At 39.5% G+C, this 20,728-nt stretch overlaps 1 protein-coding gene and 1 non-coding gene across 2 annotated transcripts in view; one reads left to right on the top strand and one right to left on the bottom strand.

Moving 5' to 3' along the window:
* The window catches only part of TAFA1 (TAFA chemokine like family member 1), a 534,189-nt gene that overhangs the window by 299,931 nt on the left and 213,530 nt on the right, over nt 1–20,728 (top strand). The window lies entirely within an intron of this gene.
* LOC123323190 lies at nt 1,802–1,932 on the bottom strand. The gene has a single exon (XR_006539266.1). It is a non-coding gene; the product is annotated as a small nucleolar RNA SNORA63 (small nucleolar RNA).

Raw genomic sequence — 20,728 nt, 5'->3', positions numbered from 1 at the left:
GGAAGATTTAAGGATCTCCAGTCCTTCCATTTGCAGCTCTTGGTTTGAAAGAAATCAGATAAAGAGAATATTTTGAGGAAACCAACGAGCTGGCAGAAGCTGAAGACCCTTAATATGCAAAGAATAGACAAAGGGAATGGATAGACTAGAGCAGGCTAACAAGGATGAAGGAGGGTGACCCGGGAGGGGGGAAAAGAAAAAAGCAGAAAGCCCAGGAAATTGAGGAATTGCTAAAAGCATCTTCTGAATTTCATTCAGCAACTATTTTCAGAGCATCTCCTACCTATCTAGCCACTGGAATTGAACCGTTGAGAGGTCATTGCTGACACTTTCCTGGGGCTGTCCCAGGACAGACACCAGGTTGTAGTAATCAAGACCCTGAGTATTACCTCTTACCAGAAGGGTAGGTAGGAGAGAAAGAAGAGTAATCCCTTGAAGAAAATTTGAAGCACTGTCTACCCCTTGTGCTGATAGACCAGGAGGACGCCATCTTCCTGGGAGAGCCAGGCACCCCACACTTCTAACAGCACCATCCTCCATGCTCTGCAGTTGGAAAAGAGGCTCATGGCATTTCAAGCAGGGAAACTCAGCAGTGGCAGTGTCCCGCAGTCAACCCCACTGCAAATAAAAATGCCAGGAAATAGCCATTTCTCTGGCCTAGACTTAAAAGTGACCTGCTTTCGTATTTCCTTGGGCTCCGCATGCGCAAGTGGAGACCCTACGTGCCACGTCTCAGCCCACAGTTAATTTACTTTCCTTTTATTTTTCCTGATTCCTTGAAATATCACCTTCCTGAAAACCCGTGTGCATAACGGAAAAGCTGACATCAGCCAGAGTGGAGTGTAGCAGCCCAAATGAGGCTCCTGTTATTGCCCTATTACACAGGGAACAGCCTTCTCCTTGCCCTTCATTCATCACCTGCAAACTATGAAAAGCTAATCGAGCTGCTTTGTTTTAATGGCAGCTGTTCCACCCTGACCTGCACTGGTTTCCCACTCGGCTCCAGGAGCAAAGAGATGAGTTCCATTTGGAGTTGAAGTTATTGCGCATGAAAGTCACAGTTAGGGCCAACAAGATTTTTTCTTTGCCTTCATGGGATGGAGAGCATGGCTCACCGTTCTCTTTCCCTTGAAGTGCAGAACAGGACACCTGGCTAATGGGTGAGAACTGTGAGACCATCTTACCACACTTTTCAGACTGAAGGACCTCAGCTTTGCATTGTCCCTCCTGCTAAAGGCTTTAAAGATCCCTCCTGATGTTCCCATGTGCATTTTAAGTGTGTTAAATATCTGTCTGAGGAAATGATTTCAATAGAGGACACTTCCTAGCTTGTGTCACATACTCTATACACTTCCAATGTGGACTATTTATTATCCCTCCCTCCACCATGCCCCTGAAGTGAGGCCCATTTGTGAAATCTAATTATGCCTACGTATTTCTTTTTTAGATCTTTTAATGGGCACATTTCTCATGTCCGTAAGATTTTTGTTTGGTAGTGGGTTTTGTCTGGTTTTGTTTGGGCAGGGGGGGGTATTTTCCTGAGAGCCTCAGAGCGATTAGAGTCCTTTGATTCCTTTATTTTTTTTTAAAGATTTTATTTATTATTTGACAGAGAGAGACACAGCGAGAGAGGGAATACAAGCAGGGGGAGTGGGAGAGGGAGAAGTAGACTCCCCGCTGAGCAGGGAGCCCGATGTGGGGCTCGATCCCAGGACCCTGAGATCATGACCTGAGCTGAAGGCAGACGCTTAATGACTGAGCCACCCAGGCGCCCCTCAAGTCAGTGTTTTACTTGGTAAACATGTCTGAGACCATGCATCCCTGGCTTATAAGCACCATGGCGGACAGGGCTAGAAAGGTAACAGCTTTATTTTGAGCAGGGGGCAAAGACAAGGCAGCACTTTACAGCTACATTGTAACTAGATCCTGCATCTCCTTTATTTTTTTAAACACCAACTTTCAGGGGACACTGCGGGAGACAATGTAGACTCCTTTTGTGAAGCCCTGTCCTTGGGTTCTGAAAGCTTTTGCTCTCATTTCCCATTACTTTTCTCTCTGGTCATGGATGATCTACCTTCTCCTTGCAGGGCTGAGAGTTCATGGCTGTTTCTAATTCAGAATTAGCAGATAGAGAAAAATATGCTCCTTGAGGTGATAATTCTCCTGCATTTGCCGCTGCTCACCTGTCACAGTGTAAAACAGTGTGGCTCTGGGCCCACGTGTGATGCTTGACATTGCCACAGGCACAAAAAGAACATTTACTTTTTTTTTTAAAGATTTTATTTATTTATTTGAGAGAGAGAATGAAAGCACGAGAGGGAAGCGGGTCAGAGGGAGAAGCAGACCCCCCGCTGAGCAGGGAGCCCGACGTGGGACTCGATCCGGGGACTCCAGGATCATGACCTGAGCCGAAGGCAGTCGCTTAACCAACTGAGCCACCCAGGTGCCCTAGAACATTTACTTTTTTAAGCAGCTTTGCTAAGATGGAGCTATCCTTGGGCTCGTATTTGTGTTGAATCTAAAGGAGTTGGTGAAAGCAGAAATGAGGCAAATAAAATGCACATCGGCTCTGGGAAACTTCCATTTTGTCGGCTCAGCTTACTGGAGAATTGGCCCATGGAAGATTATGTCGCCATTTGCACTGAGTTAGTGTGGCTGTTTGTCAAGTGAGACTAGAATTCTTTGTATTTGTATTCTTATCTAGTTCCCGTTTCTAACGATGTCTCTTCTCATTTCTCATCCAGGCATTTTTCCCTCTCTGCTCTCAATGCTAATGTCTCCCTGTCCTGTTTTTCAAATTAAATATCGTACTTAAAATATTAATACCGCTTGCTCTTTGATTCTTTGTTTATTCATCTTATGCAAAACGCAACAGTGAACCCTCCATCTGTATTAAATACTACTGTATGGGCAGACACAATGACTTATTAATGACTGTTCCATGATATGGAGAGCAAGGGCTTTATATGATCATGCAATTCTTATTCAGAATGTTCCACCGGTACTACCCTGTAGGGAAAAAAATGAAATGTGTCTGTCTTTTCAAAGGAAAAATGACTTGCCTTGTGAAGACCACTGTAGAGATAACAAAGCATTTAAACTAGGCCAAGTTACTTGCGTCCCCAAGGAAGTCAGCTCATATCTTAAAGTATTTGGGTGTGTAAATTTTTGTAACATTTATTGAAATGGAAACCACATACCATAAACATATAGCTCAGTGAATTATCACTAAGTATATATAAGTACATAGCCACTGCTGGGGTCACAAAATAGTGTATTTTTAAGATGTTGTGTTCATGTCTCTAGCCCATATTCTTTGGGTTGCTTCCACTTTTTGTATGATCTATAGCTCTTGTTTATATCCATTCTTTGTAAGGGCTAGATACGAATTCTCTGTGTACTGTATGTGCTAATAAAAGCCCACTCTGTAAGCTGAGTTTTCATTGTTTTATTGGTATCTTTTGATGAATAGAAGTTCTTAATTTTATTGTGACCCAATTTATCAAGATTTTCTGCTGTGGCTAATGTCTTTTTGTAGACTATTTTAAAAATGTCTCCCTATCCCAAAGTCATAGTCTCCACATGAAGGTAGTCTACACTTCCACTTCCCAGAAGATTTACTGCTTGTCCTTCATAGTCAGATCTAGATTCACCCCCAAATTTAGTTTGGGTGTTAGCATGAGAACCATGGGAAACCACTAGAATATCCTTGGAAGAAGGCTGGCATGGCTAGTTTATATTGAATAAGGACCTTTTTGGCTGCTGTAGGGAAGATGGAGAAGAGTGGAAGAGGGGAGAGTATTTTGAATATTCTACCTCAATAGTTCAGATAGTAATGATGATGGCTTGGATGTAGGTGGTAACAGTGAATGTGGAGAGGAGTGGTCAGATCTGAGATATGTTTCAGAGGTGAGCCTTCAAGTTTCACAGGTGGTGATGAGAAAAAAAGACAAATTAAAGATGCCTTCCTGGTTCTCAACTTGAGCTACTGGGTGAGTAACGGTATTACTGATTTTGATTGTGCAGACAAAAAAAAAAGAAGAAGGAAAAGAAGAAAAGATGTGTAGGGCAAATAAAGTGAAAAAAATAGGTTTTATTCAGGTTAAGTTTGAGATGATTCATCTGAGTAGAAATGAATGAATGAATGAATCAATGCATGCATGCATGAACCAGTAGACTTGTACCTGATAAGCAAGCAAGTCAGTGGTAGGATTAGAACACCCAGGTGTTTCAACCCTATGTTTAGGACTTCTCTCCTAACATAACCCAGAGAAAAATCCCATTGAACTTCTTACAAAGTATTATGGGAAAACAAAGTAAGATCTTCTGGTCAAGTAATTTTGGATAGTTTTTATACTAACTCTCTTGATGACTTATTACACACATTACTTAAATCTTGGGGAAATTCTGCAAGAAAACAATACTACTTTGACTTTACTTAACCTCGTATTTCTCCAATTTATTTTTTCTACAAAAGTGTTTTTTGAGGAAGACCTGTTAATATTCCTCAAAACTAGTATTAGTATTCTGTGAAACAATCTTCAGGAAAAGTTATTCATCAGTCCATTATCGTATGAATACACGTACACACTGGAGACTTACTGCAACACTCAAAAAATAAGCAACCAGTCAACATGATGCTTGATCAGATTTGTCTATTTCTGCAATCTTATGCAAGTGGTAAAATGTCTTTTAACTGCCCTTTGTGAAGGGCAGTTCCCCTGTGTCATAATAATTGAAAATTAAGAAGTTACAGAGTCATAATTAAATTGTCCCCTTTGAAGCTTTGTTGATTAAAGTTGCATATTAACCACATCCCATTCAGGCATCAGTAGCAGGAAATATTCTGAACACCAACTGCTACAAGATAACATAACAAGCTTTGACAGCTTCCTAATTACCTGACTACCCAGTAGTTAAAAACACTTAAATACTGTAGCAATTCTCCTCTTTGCACATAAGTCAAAAGGTATATCTAATTTACTTTTTAATTGATATCTATATTGCTGCTTTTAAAAGAATATACACTCCCCAGTATGTTTAACTATTAATTTGTAACCTTTGATCTGCATGTGGGAAATAATTATAAAAGAGAAATTACTCGTTATCAAGCACATGGATGTCAAGCATAGATAAATCTCAAACTGCAACCCAAAATGAATTGAACCATTTTTTTTAAACACTCTCCTTTTTTTCCTGAAGCTCTAACTCACTTTCAATTTAATTTCAATTTCAATTATGTGTTGTATTTCACCATGAGCTTTATTTTTCTCACCTGTAGAATGGGGAAAATAATGGTTTTAGGGTCATCGTGAACACCAAATTCAAGGGATGCATGTAAAAGGATTAGAGCAGAATCTGGCCCCAGGAAAATGTTCAAGGAATGTTAGCTGTGTCCATCTCAGTTCTAAAGACTTTTGGATTTGACAAGATGGGTTCCACATATATTTGTTCAATTGAAATAACATTAAACTCACATTGAAGTTTCCCTTATTACTTTAGTAGACTAAGAGGTATTTAGAACCATAGTCACACACCGTAAGATACTATCTCATCTTAGACACAATTGGCAATGTAATTATGAACAATTAATGGACCTAAAGACATCTTCGAGAGCAATGTTATAGCTTCCACATACACAGTAGTCTTTACCTGCCTAGTGCTGTGCTAAGCCCTTTATAGGCATGATCTCAGTTAATCTCCATAGTAGCCCTATCAGGTGGGAAGTATTTTAAGTCCCATTTTACAAGAAAACCAAAATTAGGCCCAGAGACTCTAAGACCAAAGAGCTAGTAAGTGGTGGAGGTAGATTTTGACCTAAATCTTTTTGCCTGCAGACCTCATACTCTTTTTAATTTTTTATTGTTATGTTAATCACCATACATTACATCATCGGTTTTTGATGTAGTGTTCCATGATTCACTGTTTGTGCATAACACCCAGTGCTCCATTCAGTACGTGCCCTCTTTAATACCCACCACCAGGCTAAACCATCCCCCCACTCCCTCCCCTCTAGAACCCTCAGTTTGTTTTTCAGAGTCCATCGTCTCTCATCGTTCGTCTCCCCCTCCGATTCCCCCCCTTCATTCTTCCCCTCCTGCTATCTTTTCTTCTTCTTTTTTTTTAACATGTATTGCATTATTTGTTTCAGAGGTACAGATCTGTGATTCAACAGTCTTGCACAATTCACAGCGCTCACCATAGCACACACCCTCCCCAGTGTCCATCACCCAGCCACCCCATCCCTCCCACCCCCCACCGCTCCAGCAACCCTCAGTTTGTTTCCTGAGATTAAGAATTCCTCATATCAGTGAGATCATATGATACATGTCTTTCTCTGATTGACTTATTTAGCTCAGCATAACACCCTCCAGTTCCATCCACCAGACCCCATACTCTTAACCACTCTAAGTACTACTATTGAAAGAATCTTGTAGAATAGGTCATTGTATAAAGGAAGGAGTGAGAGCAGAGGAGGATCTACATGTAAGGTAGTGCATATCAACACAACATGTCCATTCCCTACCAAAAGAATCTGGATCATGTTTAAAGAATTTGCAAAGTATTAGAACCCAACATGATGTTTGTGTCCCTAAAGCTACAAATCCTACTAGATCGAATAGTTCCTTCCAAATAAATATATTTATTTAGAGAATCCTGGGTCAGCTGCTATACAAGGAATAACAGAATTAAAATGCTTTCCCTGCCTTTAAAAAGCTAGTAGTTTAATGGGGAGATAATATGGTGGCAGGTGTAAAATATTTTTCCATAAATATAAGGGGGCTGGCTGCATGAACCACAGGGCATTTTAAACCAGCAAGGAATATAACCACTGGTAGAACATGAGGCAGCAAAACCATTCTTAAGGGAAGTGAACAAGGAGAATGTGGACATTTGTGGAAAGTGTTTTAGAAGAGATGGTTCTTCATCTGGTAGGATTAAAATAGGTAAATGGAAAATTTAGTTACTTTTGTACACAAGAAGATGAGTATGGCATGTACTCATCATTTGTTCTGAGGAAACTCAAGGTAGTCAGCCTTTCTGGAGGTAGATACCCTAGGATGTGAGCAAAACTAAGTTCCCAGGACAGCAGTTTACATTTGATGGAAAGGAAGCTTTTCAAGATTCTTTAAAAAGTTGCACAATTCCCTTGACTTTTGTCAAAAAGTCCCTTGACTTTTGTAAATTTGTAAGGATGCTAAGAATGGTTTCAGTGAAATTTCAGAGAAATTTACCTTTTAAAATTTTTAGAACATTATTTCTGTGTTTTTGCAAATAGGGTTTCAACTTTCATTCATGGCATATACTCTTCTCTTATCATTTTTCTCTCCCAGCCACAATCAACCTGGGCATCAGCTATAGTTCTTTTCTATACACATTACATCCAATGTGGTATATTCTTACTATTCAATTAAATGTATTTAGATCACATTTAGCTTATCTAGAGATTGGAATAAGGACCAGGCATCTGTCTACATTTCCCATACCATCTTCTCTATGGCTCTTCTTCTTGATCTTCTTTCGCTCATTTGCCATTCTTCTTTCCAGAAATGTTTCAAAACTGATGAGATTCTCATATGCATGTAGTTTGGGTTTCATGTGTTTTCATGAAATTTTGGTCCTCTCTTTTTTCCCATCTTGTGAAAAAGCTCCTAGAAAACAATGACCCCATCCTCATTCTCATCCACAGTTTATAGTAAGAGGCATTTTATTGACTAATTCCCTTCTCTTCCCTCATGAATTCCAAAAGCTACATGTTCAATCTCATACCTTCTTTAAACTGTTAGTATAAAAGAATAGCTTTCTTTTTTTTTTTTAAAGACCTTAGGTTTATACTAACAACTGTAACCTGATTGATAGCTAAAAAACTGGAAGACTCAATTCTCTGTAGCCCAAAGGTGCTTAACTCTTCCTGATTGATTGGATGCTTTAATTGTGTAATGAAAGTTATAGATCCCTCTCCAGGAGGAAAAACAATCATATGCAGACAAAATATAGGAACAACACCACAGTCTTCATAAACTTTCTGATATTCACTCCCAAACCCCAGATTAAGAATCCCTGTTATCACCCCCTTTCATTTTCTTGGTATTGCCTAGAATATAGGTTCACAGTACATACTCAGGATCAATGGATAAGGGTTCAAACCTCAACCTTGTCTCTTTCTAATATCTGATCACAGGCAAACTGTCCACTCCTAGTCTCATGGTTAATGTAAGCATCTATGTCTTTGGGTGTCCATAAAGGATTAAATGAGATATTGCATATAACAGGGTATAGCTTATTGCCTGGCACGTGGGCTTAATCAATATTAGCTATTATTCTCTTCATAAAACTTTTGTATTACTTAGTATCTAACGCTTTTCAGTGGAAATGGAAGACAAGGCAAAGAACCTGGTCTTTGGAGACTACTGGGGGAAACTAAAGAGCAATTTTCAAGTTGAGAACCAGGGTGAGAAAGGAACCTTTCATTTTATTTTGAGGCCTGTCAGGGGATGCTCCCTCTTGCCCTCTTATGAAAGAGGTCAGGGAGAAAGGCAATCCTTGCCAAAAAACACAAAGAAGCAGAACTTGATCAAAGCGGAGAATCTCTCTGCAACACTATCGATTAAGATTTAGGATTTTTTTGTTCATTTGCTGCAAAATATATTCAGAGAAACATTATCAAAATGTTCTCTCAGCAGTTAAGAAAATTGTCTCTAATTTGATTCTTGCTCAGGTCTTCCCTTCTTTTAGGGAATACCTTACAATATCTGTAATTGTCAAAGTATGCAATAAGCAACAAAAAAAAATTCAAATTTTAATATTCTACACCCAGTTCTCCCAGTAGTTAAGGAATGGATAGGACTGTGTAATCCAAAACAACATTACCTAAGATAAGTAAAATGTAAGCCACATATGTAATTTTAAATTTTCATGTAGCCACATTTTAAAAAGTTAAAGTTAAATTTGTTATATTTTATTTCATCCAATATATCCAAAATATCATTTCAACACATACTCAGCATAAAAATTCATTAATGAGGTACCTTGCATTCTTATTTTTACACCAAGTCTTAAAATCCATTGTGTCTATTATAATGCATCCATATTCTGATATGAAATTTTCAGTGATAAAAGTAAAATGCAGTTCTGCCAAAACAATTAGGATGTGTTTATTTTTATCTTTTTAATTAGGTTGTGTTTAGAGGAAAAATATTTTGTATTATTTTTATTTCTTAAGTTAAATAAAATCTGAACTCCTTTTCCTGAGCGACATGGCCACGTTTCAAGTGCATACAGGTCACAGGTGGCCAGTGGCTGCCATATTAGAAAGCAGGGAAGAATGTGAACTTAGAGTCAGAAGCTCTAGATCTGAATCCTGTCTCCCATTTACTCACTGTGTGTCTTTGTGCAACTTGCTTACCTTCTCTGAGCCTCAGTTCTTTTGGCCTTATACAGCCCCCTAAGTTGTTAAGTTTTCTCTGAGTGTTGAATGAGATCATGTAAGAGAAAGAGCTATAAAATGAAATGTAAACATAAGGAATTTTAATTTAGTGATATGGAGAGAGTTAATTACTTAGGCCTTTCAAATCAGATTATACATTTGTGGAGGCTGAAACAAGTAATTTTTTCTATTGCTAAGATTGATTACAAGTCCTAAAGTTAGGATTCTGTGGATTGGTGCCTTTTGAAAGCAGTTCATTGTCCTGCTTCCCATTAGAAAAATCAATGCTTTCCTCTTAACTTTAAGTTCTCAAGATATAGTTTTTAAATATAAAAGAAAACTTCTGAGGTTTTGAAGAAGAGTTTAAGTGGTAACATGGTCACAGTGCTGTGTGTGTGTGTGTGTGTGTGTGTTTGGAAAAGATACACATCACATTATTAAAAGTACCCCACAGATAGAGAATAAAAACAAAAAAAGAGGGTCTTTTCTGTTTTATTTCAAAGGCTTCTCTAGTATTTCAGTTTTAAACAAAGAACATAATATTATTTCTGTAATAAAAATCAGGACAGATGAAAAAAATCATTTGATATAAAGCAGAGGGCTCTGATTCTACATTTATAAGAGATCAAATTAATTATCTTTGGAGAACGAACCCTATTAATGCTCATGGGAATTAATATGGAGAAATCAATAAATCATAGCTGCTTTACTTCATGAAACCCAGCTCCATAGAGCAGTCCCTGTGAGACCCAACCCCACTACATAATCAGCACTGGTGATTCGGATCACCTGCCCTCATAAATTTTTCCTTGGTTACATACTTGGCATCCATGGTTGTTGTTCCTATCTTCAGCATTTTAAAACATGTGTATGTCTCTCTGTGTGTATATCCTCTTGAATTTCAGCCTTGGCCTCTCTGAGGGATTATTGCCTGTTTGCTTGAATTGTTCCCAAAAGCCCCCTAAATGAATTTCTGTCACATGTGCCTTGAAATCTCTACGTAGACCACATAATTCCAAACATTACCTTGGATTTGATGAAAATCCATCTAGATGTTTTCATGCTAAGCAGCCACAGAAAGATAGAATCAGCTTTATGTATTCAGATTACCCTTGAAGAGAATACAAGGTAACAAGTGATTTTTGAGGGTTCAGAAAGACAACTACTCAAAAATAGCTTCTGTGTTAGCTTTGAGTCACCTTGCTCCTAGGTCTCTGTTGAACAGACTTGTCCAGATGGAAGCACTTTCTCCCTGAACATATGAGTGGCTCACCTGTGTGCCTTTATATTAATATAACTCTATTAATTAAATTAAATAATAATTATTGAAGGCTTACTTTCTTAGTTCGGGCTGCTCTAACACAATACCATAGACAAGGTGCCTTAAACCACAGAATTGTATTTCTCACAGTTCTGGAGGCTGGAAGTCTGAGGTTAGGATACAAGCATGGGACGGCTCCCAGGAAAGGCCCTCTTCCAGGTTATAGATGGCTGTGTTCTCATCGTATCCTCCCATGGTGGAGAGCAGAGAGGCAAGGCCTCTCGCTCACGTCTGTTCTTATAAGGGTACAAATCCTATAGTAAGGACTCTACCCTCGTGACTCAATTACCTCTTAAGGGCCCCACCTCTGATCCTATCACTGTGGGAATTTAGGCCCCAACATGTAAATTTTAAGGGGACACAAACATCCAGTCTGTAGCACTTACCGTGTGCAGACACCATGCAAAGTGCTCGGGATGATGGTCAACAGACATGGCAGCTGCCCTTAGGAAGCTTGTTGTCCCTGAGGAGTCCTGTTCATCAAATAACCGAGTGGAAAAATTTAGCCATACCAAACAGCATATAAAGGTGGAGGGCACAGTGAAATTAGAGGAGTTAGGAAGGAAATAACCTAAGTGGAGAAGTCAGGAAGGCTTCTATGATTGAAATAAGACCCAAAGTATGACCAAGTGCTAACCTGACCATGGGAGAGAAAAGGAGGGTGGATCTCCTGGGTCAGTGGAATAGCATGTGTGGAAGCTCTGAGGTAGAAGGTAGCAGGGCACATTCAAAGAAGCCAAAGAAAGCGCATGTCACTGGAGCTTAGAGAACAAGCATGTGTATAGCACAGAAGAAGTTAGGTGGAGGCCAGACCCTGTCAGACTTGGTAGGCTCTATCTCAAATGTTGATAGGTTAAGTCTTTAAATCTAATCTGATCTTTTTTTAATACCCATTGTAATAGGGTATTCCTTTTCATTCGTAAGATTGTTGGGACGACTTAGACTGTCACTAGCCCATCTTCAATTTTTTCAGCAAGCCAAGAATTAGAGTGGAAACTTCTCCTTAAGTCTTGAGAACAGCCACTCTCAATTCTGCATCTTCACCTGGAGCCACTTGTAAGATTAGCACATTAGATGTGCAAATTAGATGATAAGACCTCCTTCTCCAATTCCTGGGCATTCTAATTCCATAGATCTAGGATGGGCATAGCCATCTTTATCTTTTAAACCTTCTACTAGCCAATCTGATGGGCAATGTCTGGGCAATAATGTCTGGGCAAAAACTCAGTTTTGTGTTATCACCCCTTTATTTATAAAGAGTATCAACCTCAGCGGAATAGATGATATTACCAGTCACTTTTGGAAACTAGCTAATGGAGAAGAAGTTTTCCAGCAAGATGTTCCTCTTCTGATATCAATGGGCTTTGTGACATTTTAGTTTTTGAAATTTCTGGGGCCTTCTATATTAAGAATATTTCTATAAATCATTCCCCTTCTTTTGCTTTCCTTTAAAAACACTGATTCTTTTTAAGTCTGTATTTACTCTGAAACTGAACTAACTCCATTCTTACAAGCTCAGTAATTGTAGCCTTTCAGATAGTGCCATTTTATCTTGTTTGTCCTTCAGTAAGAACTTCCTATCATTCAGATACTTTGTTGCAGTCAGTATTGTTTATACTTTCTGAACACTTCCGACGAACGACAAAGATGTTTCCTCTCCGACTAAATTAGTTCATTGGACCTGGAGATTTTTTTCCCCCGTCCTTATCTGCCAGTCCTTTTCCATCTGTTATGTGGACTGAGGTATCTGTTCTTGCTGTAGCCTTCCCTGGATGGCTTGTGCCCACAGTCCCGATAAACAGAGCATGAGCCAATAACACAGCTACCTTGGCAACAGCCGGAGGTGGACACCAGTCCTGGCAGAGTCACTGAGATGCCTCTTGCAGGGATTTGCAACAGGGGTCCAACGTATCTAATTAGTTAGTAAGTTTAGACTACTTGAAGTAAGAGGTTAGGAATGGGGTTGGATGGGCCATAAATAGCAATGAACGAATAGTGTGTAGGTCATCTGCTGAGAAGCTGTTGCATGAGGGGAAGTCAAAGGAATGGGATGAAATGGAAAGAACAGGAGGAGACAGAAGAGAAGAAAATGGAATTGCAGCAGGGATGGACAGTCTGGGAGCTGACATAGTGGCATGGATAGAAAGAGGGCAGAAACACAGGAAAGGGGACACCTGGGCGGGGGGGGCTAGTCAGTTAAGCGGCTGCCTTTGGCTCAGATTATGGTCCCAGGGTCCTAGGATCGAGTCCCATATCAGGTTCCTTGCTCAGTGGGGAGTCTGCTTCTCCCTCTGCCTGCCGCTCCTCCTGCATGTGCTCACTTCCTCTCTCTCTGATAAACAAACAAATACAATCTTAAACATGCACACACACACACACACACAGAGGAAGGGAGAAAAACAGGGGAAAAAAGGGAGATTGAAGGAAAGAAGAATGTAGAAGAGATATCGGGGCAGAGAGACACAGGGAGGGAGAAGTGATGATACAGAGAGAAGTGGGCCAGAGAGAAGGAGACGAGCAGGAAAACGGGGCCACTGAGCAGTTGCTTTTACTCAGAAGAGTTTTATCCTGCCCTGAGTCTGTTGAGCTCTCTTTCCTGCCCCTGAATTCACTATCGGATTGATAGTTAGATCCAACCCCCCCTTTATCTTCCAAATATTATTTATTATTTATCTTTTCTCCTTCTCTATTTCATTAGTTTATTTGGAAGTTTATTTAGAAGTTTTGTTTTAAACTGAGGGTTGCCGGAGTGGTAGGGGGTGGGAGGGATGGGGTGGCTGGGTGATAAACATTGGGGAGGCTATGTGCTATGGTGAGCGCTGTGAATTGTGTAAGACTGTTGAATCACAGACCTGTACCTCTGAAACAAATAATACATTATATGTTAAAAAAAAAAAAAAAAAAGAAGATAGTAGGAAGGGAAAAACGAAGGGGGCGAAATCAGAGGGGGAGACGAACCATGAGAGACTATGGACTCTGAGAAACAAACTGAGGGTTCTAGAGAGGAGGAGGGTGGGGGGATGGGTTAGCCTGGTGATGGGTATTAAAGAGGGCACGTGCTGAATGGAGCACTGGATGTTATATGCAAGCGATGAATCATGGAACACTACATCAAAAACTAATGATGTAATGTATGGTGATTAACATAACATAATAATAAAAAAAATAGAAGTTTTGTTTTATTTCTCTTTTCCAAAATACTGACCCTTTGAAATGCCCAACTAACTCTGTAACTTGTTTTGTTGAGTTTTTTTTTAAATTTGTTTTGAAAGAATTTTAGACTCACATAGTTGCAGAAACAGGACAGAGAGTTCCCATTACCCTTTCCCCAACTTCTCCCAATGATAACCTCGTACAGAACAGTGGCAAAATTAGCAAAACCAGGAAATTGACATTGGTGCAATTCTAGTAATTACAGATTTTACTTAGATTTCCCCAGTTTTTACATGCACTGGTTTGTTTTGTTTTAGGTGTATAGGTCAATGGAATTTTATCACATGTATATAGATTTGTGTAACCACTACTAAAATCTGTCACATCTTTTTTAAAAGGTGATACATTTGTATGGTTAAAAAATCAAAATAATATTAAAAGATACTCAGTGAAACATTTAAATCACAACTCTACCCCCCCATTCATCTTGTTCCCTGCCTTATAAATGGTCACCTCACTCTTTCATGTTTGCCTTCCATTCATCCTTCTTATTTTTTTTTATTTTTTTTTATTAACATATAATGTATTATTTGTTTCAGGGGTACAGGTCTGTGATTCATCAGTCTTACACAATTCATAACACTCACCATAGTACATACCCTCCCCAATGTCCATCACCCAGCCACCCCATCCCTCCCACCCCCCACCACTCCAGCAACCCTCAGTTTGTTTCCTGAGATTGAGAGTCTCTTATGGTTTGTCTCCCTCTCTGGTTTCGTCTTATTTCATTTTTCCCTCAATTCCCCTATGATCCTTTGTCTTGTTTCTCAAATTCCTCATATCAGGGAGATCATATGATACTTGTCTTTCTCTGATTGATTTATTTCGCTTAGCATAATACCCTCTAGTTCCATCCACGTCGTTCCAATCCATTCATCCTTCTTTAAAACACAAGCAAAATATACATATTATAATGTGCATCCTCCTTATATAAAAGTTAGGTCATTTATGTAAATTATTCTGCCCCTCCCTATTTTCACTTAATCAGTGTTGGAGATCAGTTCATATCCTCACATGAAGAAGAGCTCCTCGTTCTTTCATAAGTGCACAGTATCCCACTGTATAAACACTGCACCTTTAATTCACTTAAGCAATCTTTGAGTGGCTTTCTTTGCCAAAAAAAAGCCACTATATATACACACACACATTTAATATATATATCTCACAAAACAAGAGTCTCAGAAAAAAGCTCAAGAGAAGCTTTCCAAATGCGCACAGTAAACTGGGGCACCTCTCTCAAGGGGGCAGGGGCAAAGTCGCCACGTGGCGGGGGCAGGAGAAGTAAAGCAGAACTAAGGGTTGGTGTATACCTCTGCAGGGCTGAAAAGATAGATTTTTTTTTTTTTAATCAAAGAGAACATCACCTGCACCATTTGAGATAACGGGGTCACAACTGAATTAAAAATTGGCCTTGGAGACTCAACAGCACTGTACAAACTGTCAGAAGTCTGTCAGATGAGTGAGAGTTGGTGCTTATGTGGAAAAGCAAGAAAGAACACCAGTTACCTGTCTAGGCCACGTTGAAAGAACAATTGTTTCAGAATGATAGGATTAATTAAATATACATTTTGCAAAATCGACTGTTTTGGGGAAGTTTATTCAACTTTCTATTCTTAGTGCAGTTTCTTCTTCATTTTTGTTAATTACTCATTTATTATTTTATCTTTTGTGATAATCACAAAGTATTCAGAATTTGTTCTGGAATTTCTCTTAAGCATATGTGTGTATGTCTATAAACACAAACATAAATCCATCTAAGAGACATTCAGTGATCACCACCAGACATCAGACGTTTTCTTTAACCATAATTGAAAAGAAGGAATAAATACTCTTAGCTGGAGTTTGAGTGACCAAGGTAATAATTACATTAGACTTCCACTCATCAGTAAAAATACGAGAAATAGAGAGGTATTTATTCCTCAACCAGCCCAGCGATCTTTTAGTGCTGTAGAGATTTCAAGAGTTCCCTAGAAAGGCTGTTAAATTCACTGAAGAATTTTTGAGCATCTCTCACATGTCAGGCATTATACACATGTCTGGGAGAATTCCTACTCAAATAATCCCCTGGTCTCTCCTATCAAAATACACCATGACTGGAGCGCTGGGCTGGCTCAGTCAGTAGAGTACGTGACTCTTGATCTCAGGGTCATGAGTTCAGGCTCCACAATGGGCATAGAGCTTAATTAAAAAAATATATATATATATATACATATATATACATGTATACATTTAATATCTATATTACACACACACACACACACACACATTTATCATGACCCCCTCATGCAGAACCTTTCCAAATAACAGCTAACCACTCTGAAAAATGAATGGCATTCATGTGCTGGTAGGTGACAATGGCAATGAGCTTTCCCAGCCACTTACACATCATGTTTTTCATTTTCTTCTTAGCTTTTATTTTAATTTCTGTCCTTTTATTCATTCGTTTACTTATCATTTACTCCCACATGAAAATGAAAGTCCTAAGAGCTCAGAGTCCTCGTCTATTTTGTTCACTGTTGTATCCCCCCACCTAGGACAATGGTGGGCACAGAGGAGGTACTTTCTAAACCCTTTTCAATGAATGGGAACAGAGGTAGCAGGAAAGACCACCTGACCAGAAATCAGGTCTCCCTGCCTTGACACTTCCTCACTGTATAAACCAGCAGGGAAAATAATCTTCTCTAAGCTTCAGTTTCTCCATTTATAAATGAGATTAACGGGGTGCTTGGGTGGCTCAGTCAGTTAAGCGTCTGCCTTTGGCTCAGGTCATGATCTCAGGGTCCTGGAATCAATTGGCACTGGTGCAATATTTGGGGCTCCCTGCTCAGCGGGGAGCCTGCTTCTCTCCCTCTCCCTCCGCCTGCCACCCTGCCTGCTTGTGCTCTCTCTCTCTCTCTCTCTCTCTCTCTCTTTCTCCTTCTCTCTGTGGGTCAAATAAATAAAATCTTTAAAAAAAAAAAGGGACTAATGATTCAGGCCCAAAATTCTAGAGTCAGGCCACCTAAGTTCTATCCCAGCTCTATTCCTTACGAGCTGTATATGACTTTGGGCAAGGTACTTATACATTATATGTTAAAAAGAAGAAGAAGAAGAAGAAGAAGAAGAAGAAGAAGAAGAAGAAGAAGATAGCAGGAGGGGAAAAATGAAGGTGGGGAATCGGAGGGGGAGACAAACCATGACAGACTATGGACTCTGAAAAACAAACTGAGGGTTCTAGAGGGGAGGGGGGTGGGGGAATGGGTTAGCCTGGTGATGGGTATTAAAGAGGGCACGTTCTGCATGGAGCACTGGGTGTTATATGCAAACAATGAATCATGGAACACTACATCAAAAACTAATGATGTAATGTATGGGGATTAACATAACATAGTAATAAAAATAAATAAATAAGAATTCAGGTTGTGGGAAAAAAACAAACTTTGTACCTCAGTTTTCTCATTTGTAAAATAGAAAAAATATGAATAATCTACCTAATAAGTTTGTTGGGAGGACTACATATTCCCTTCACAGTATGTAACAAAGTACCTGGTACATAGTAAATGCTCAGTAAGTATTAGCCTCTGCTGTCACCAGCATTATTGTGAGAATCAAGTGAGACAGTGAAGGAAAGTAACTTCTCTGTATAAAAAGCTGTACAGGTGTAGATTTCCAGATTACCAAGTTACTTCCTTCAGAGACACGCATTTGTGTTCCAGCAGGAAGCTCCTAGAACCACAGTGCTTTTTTTTGAAGATTTTATTTATTTATTTGACAGAGAGAGAGACAGGGAGAGAGGGAACACAAGCAGGGGGAGTGGGAGAGAGAGAAGCAGGCTTCCCGCTGAGCAGGGAGCCCGACTCGGGGCTCGATTCCAGTACCCTGGGATCATGACCTGAGCTGAGGGCAGACACTTAATAACTGAGCCACAGAGGTGCCCTGAACCACAGTACTTTTAACCAAATTTATAGATATAACGAACATCCTTCCAAATGCTGGCATACTGACAGATGAGATTTGGGGGAAAAAGGAGCTTTTGATTGACCCTAACATAATGCTTAAAAGTTTGCCATTATTCTAACAAGAGGGTGAAGAAAATGCATTTTGGTCCAACTCTCCTGGTTATGAAAATTCTTTGGAAGAATTAAAAATACATCACAAACAGGCAAAATTCTTATAGGAAACGACAGGTTTGCTGACATGTATTTGAAAAGCAGTTAAAAAAACACAATCCTTCCCCTTATTAAAATGTTATTTAAGAAAAAAAGTTAGGGGCACCGGGGTGGCTCAGTCAGTTAAGTGTGCCTCTGGCTCAGGTCATGATCTTGGGGTCCTGGGATTTAGCCCTGAGTCGGGCTCCTTGCTCAGCAGGAGCCTGCTTCTCCCTCTCCCGCTGTCCCTCCCCCTGCTGGTGCTCTCTCACAGTCTCTCTTTTTCTTTCTCTCTCAAATAAATGAATAAATAAAATCTTAAAAAAATATTTAAACTTTTTTATTTCTTTATGTTGCCCTGGGTATATACTCACTAGAATTTCAAATATTAGGTCTGTTCCCACAATATAGTGCTTCCTTAACAAAGGTAGATGTTATATTAGCAGAAAATTGAAGTGTATGATAATAGCTTTACCCAGAAAAAGTGAGGCAGAGTCATTTTATGAGACTGATGCACTGCCCACTGAGCCAAGAGGGCCGTTGAGGCAGAGCCATTTTAAAATGATATAAATCGGAACTTGAATACTTAAATATGGTAAAATGAAGATGTGTAAAAACATGTGAAAGCGCTCTAACCCTATTTTCATCCTGTCACATATTAATGTAGAAAGTATTCAAGATCTATGCGATTTAAGTGATATATGCCTGATGTGAGTATACATAAAGGAGAAGGTTGCATGTAGAATAAACTACCCAAAATTCAAATACTGCTGAGTTTTATTTGTAAACTCCCAAGTCAATATAAGCAAATATCTAACCACAGTGACAAACCTTTTGAAGTTTTCTTTATATGTGGACTGAGCTAAGAGGTCTTCCTGGTTATCCTTTTATCTTTCTGTTATTGCTGGGTTGTTGTTGTTATTGTTGTTTTTCCTGTATGTAACTCTTTTCTAAGTAATCTGAATGAAGGGCGGGACTTGGATCTGCAGCATGTCCTATGCCCCCTCCAGACCCTGGGATGTCCATAAAGTCTGAGAATAATGCCTTATTCCCAGGATTTGTACTAGTAACGTAGCGATAACCATTCCTGTGGTACCCAGGAGGTAAGATAAAGCTTGTAAAGCACGGTTTCAGTATATTCTTTTCAAACAGCCACAGAAAAGTAGTAGAAAAATACTTTAGTACATACAGAAGTTGAAGAGAAACTTGGCAAGCTCATGGTGTTAAAATAGAGAACTGAGAAGATACAATTCCTTTTGATGCTAATGAGTTATTTGCTTAGTCCATAAGAAGAAGTAAAAATGAAGTTGCTGGGTGAAAAGTTTGCTAGGGAAGGTTTATTTGGTTGGTTGGTTGGTTGGTTGGAGATCTTCATTTGTTTTGTGTGTTTTAGCTAGCCAGGCAAAGAGTCAGTGGAGGAGATCACATAACTACAGAGAGCCAATCCCTATCAGGATGTGTCCATTTTGCCTCCCCTACTGCTAAGCGGACTAAAAGTAGAATAAGCAAGTCTCTCTGAGTTCCCTAGGAATGCCAAAACAAAGTATCATAAACTAGGTGGTTTACCACAACAGAAATTCATCCTCCCACAGTTCTGAAGGCTAGAAATAGAAACTCATTGCGTTAGCAGGGCCAGGGGCCATGCTCCCTCTGAGATTCTGGGTAGAGTTCTTTCTTGTCTCTTTCTAGCTTCTAGTTGTCGCCGTCAATATCTGGCATCGCTTGGCATGCCGTAGCATGACTCCATTCTCTGCCTCTGTCATCGCCTGGTGTTTTTGCTGTGTGTCTCTTTCTCCTGGAACTTTCGTCTTTTTGTAAGGACACCAGTCATATTGGATTAGAACCCACTCTAATGACCGCATCTTAATTTGATAATTCCTGAAAAGATACTATTTCCAATTTCCAAGTAAAGTCACATTCACCAACTCACCACCTGTGAAGAGTTAGGACTTTAATATATCTTTTTGGGGGGTGGTGGGGGAGATAGCATTCAATACATAACAAAGTCTTAGGGAAGAGGGAAATTCCTTGGAAGCATATTTTTTCTAAAAGAGAAGTAGTAGGTACTTTAGATCCCTGGGAAATATAGGAATATACTCATAAATTCTCTAGCTAGAGCACATAATTATAATGATTCTGGAGAGGGGGTGTGGTGAGGGGGTGGAAAGAAGGTGCCTTCTAGAGGGTTTAGAAATATCACCAGGAGAAGATCATAGGTAATATTATGGATATTGACAGGTGGGAGGGGAGTTTAAGAATACAAGTAAAGGGGAAAAATAGAGAGGCAAACCAAGAAAGAGGCTCTTAGAGAACAGGAACTATAGAGAACAAAGCTGATGGTTACCAGGGGAAGGTTAAATAGGTGATGGGGAAGAAGGAAGGCACCTGTGATGAGCACTGGGTCATGTATGGAAGTGCTGAATCACTGTATTGTACACCTGAAACTAATATTACACTGTGTGTTAACTAACTGGAATTTAAATAAAAACTTTTAAAAAAAAGTTCTCATCACAAGAAAATAATTGTAGCTATGAAAACAAAACAAAACAAAACAAAAAACCAAAAACACAAAAAGGCTGGTTCACATCTTGCATCACTACTTACTAGCTATGCAAACTGGAGCATGTTATAGAATGTCTC

Source organism: Neomonachus schauinslandi, chromosome 1, assembly GCF_002201575.2.
Source record: "Neomonachus schauinslandi chromosome 1, ASM220157v2, whole genome shotgun sequence".
Classification (NCBI taxonomy): Eukaryota; Metazoa; Chordata; class Mammalia; order Carnivora; family Phocidae; genus Neomonachus; species Neomonachus schauinslandi.
This window is presented reverse-complemented; position numbering and strand designations above follow the sequence as displayed.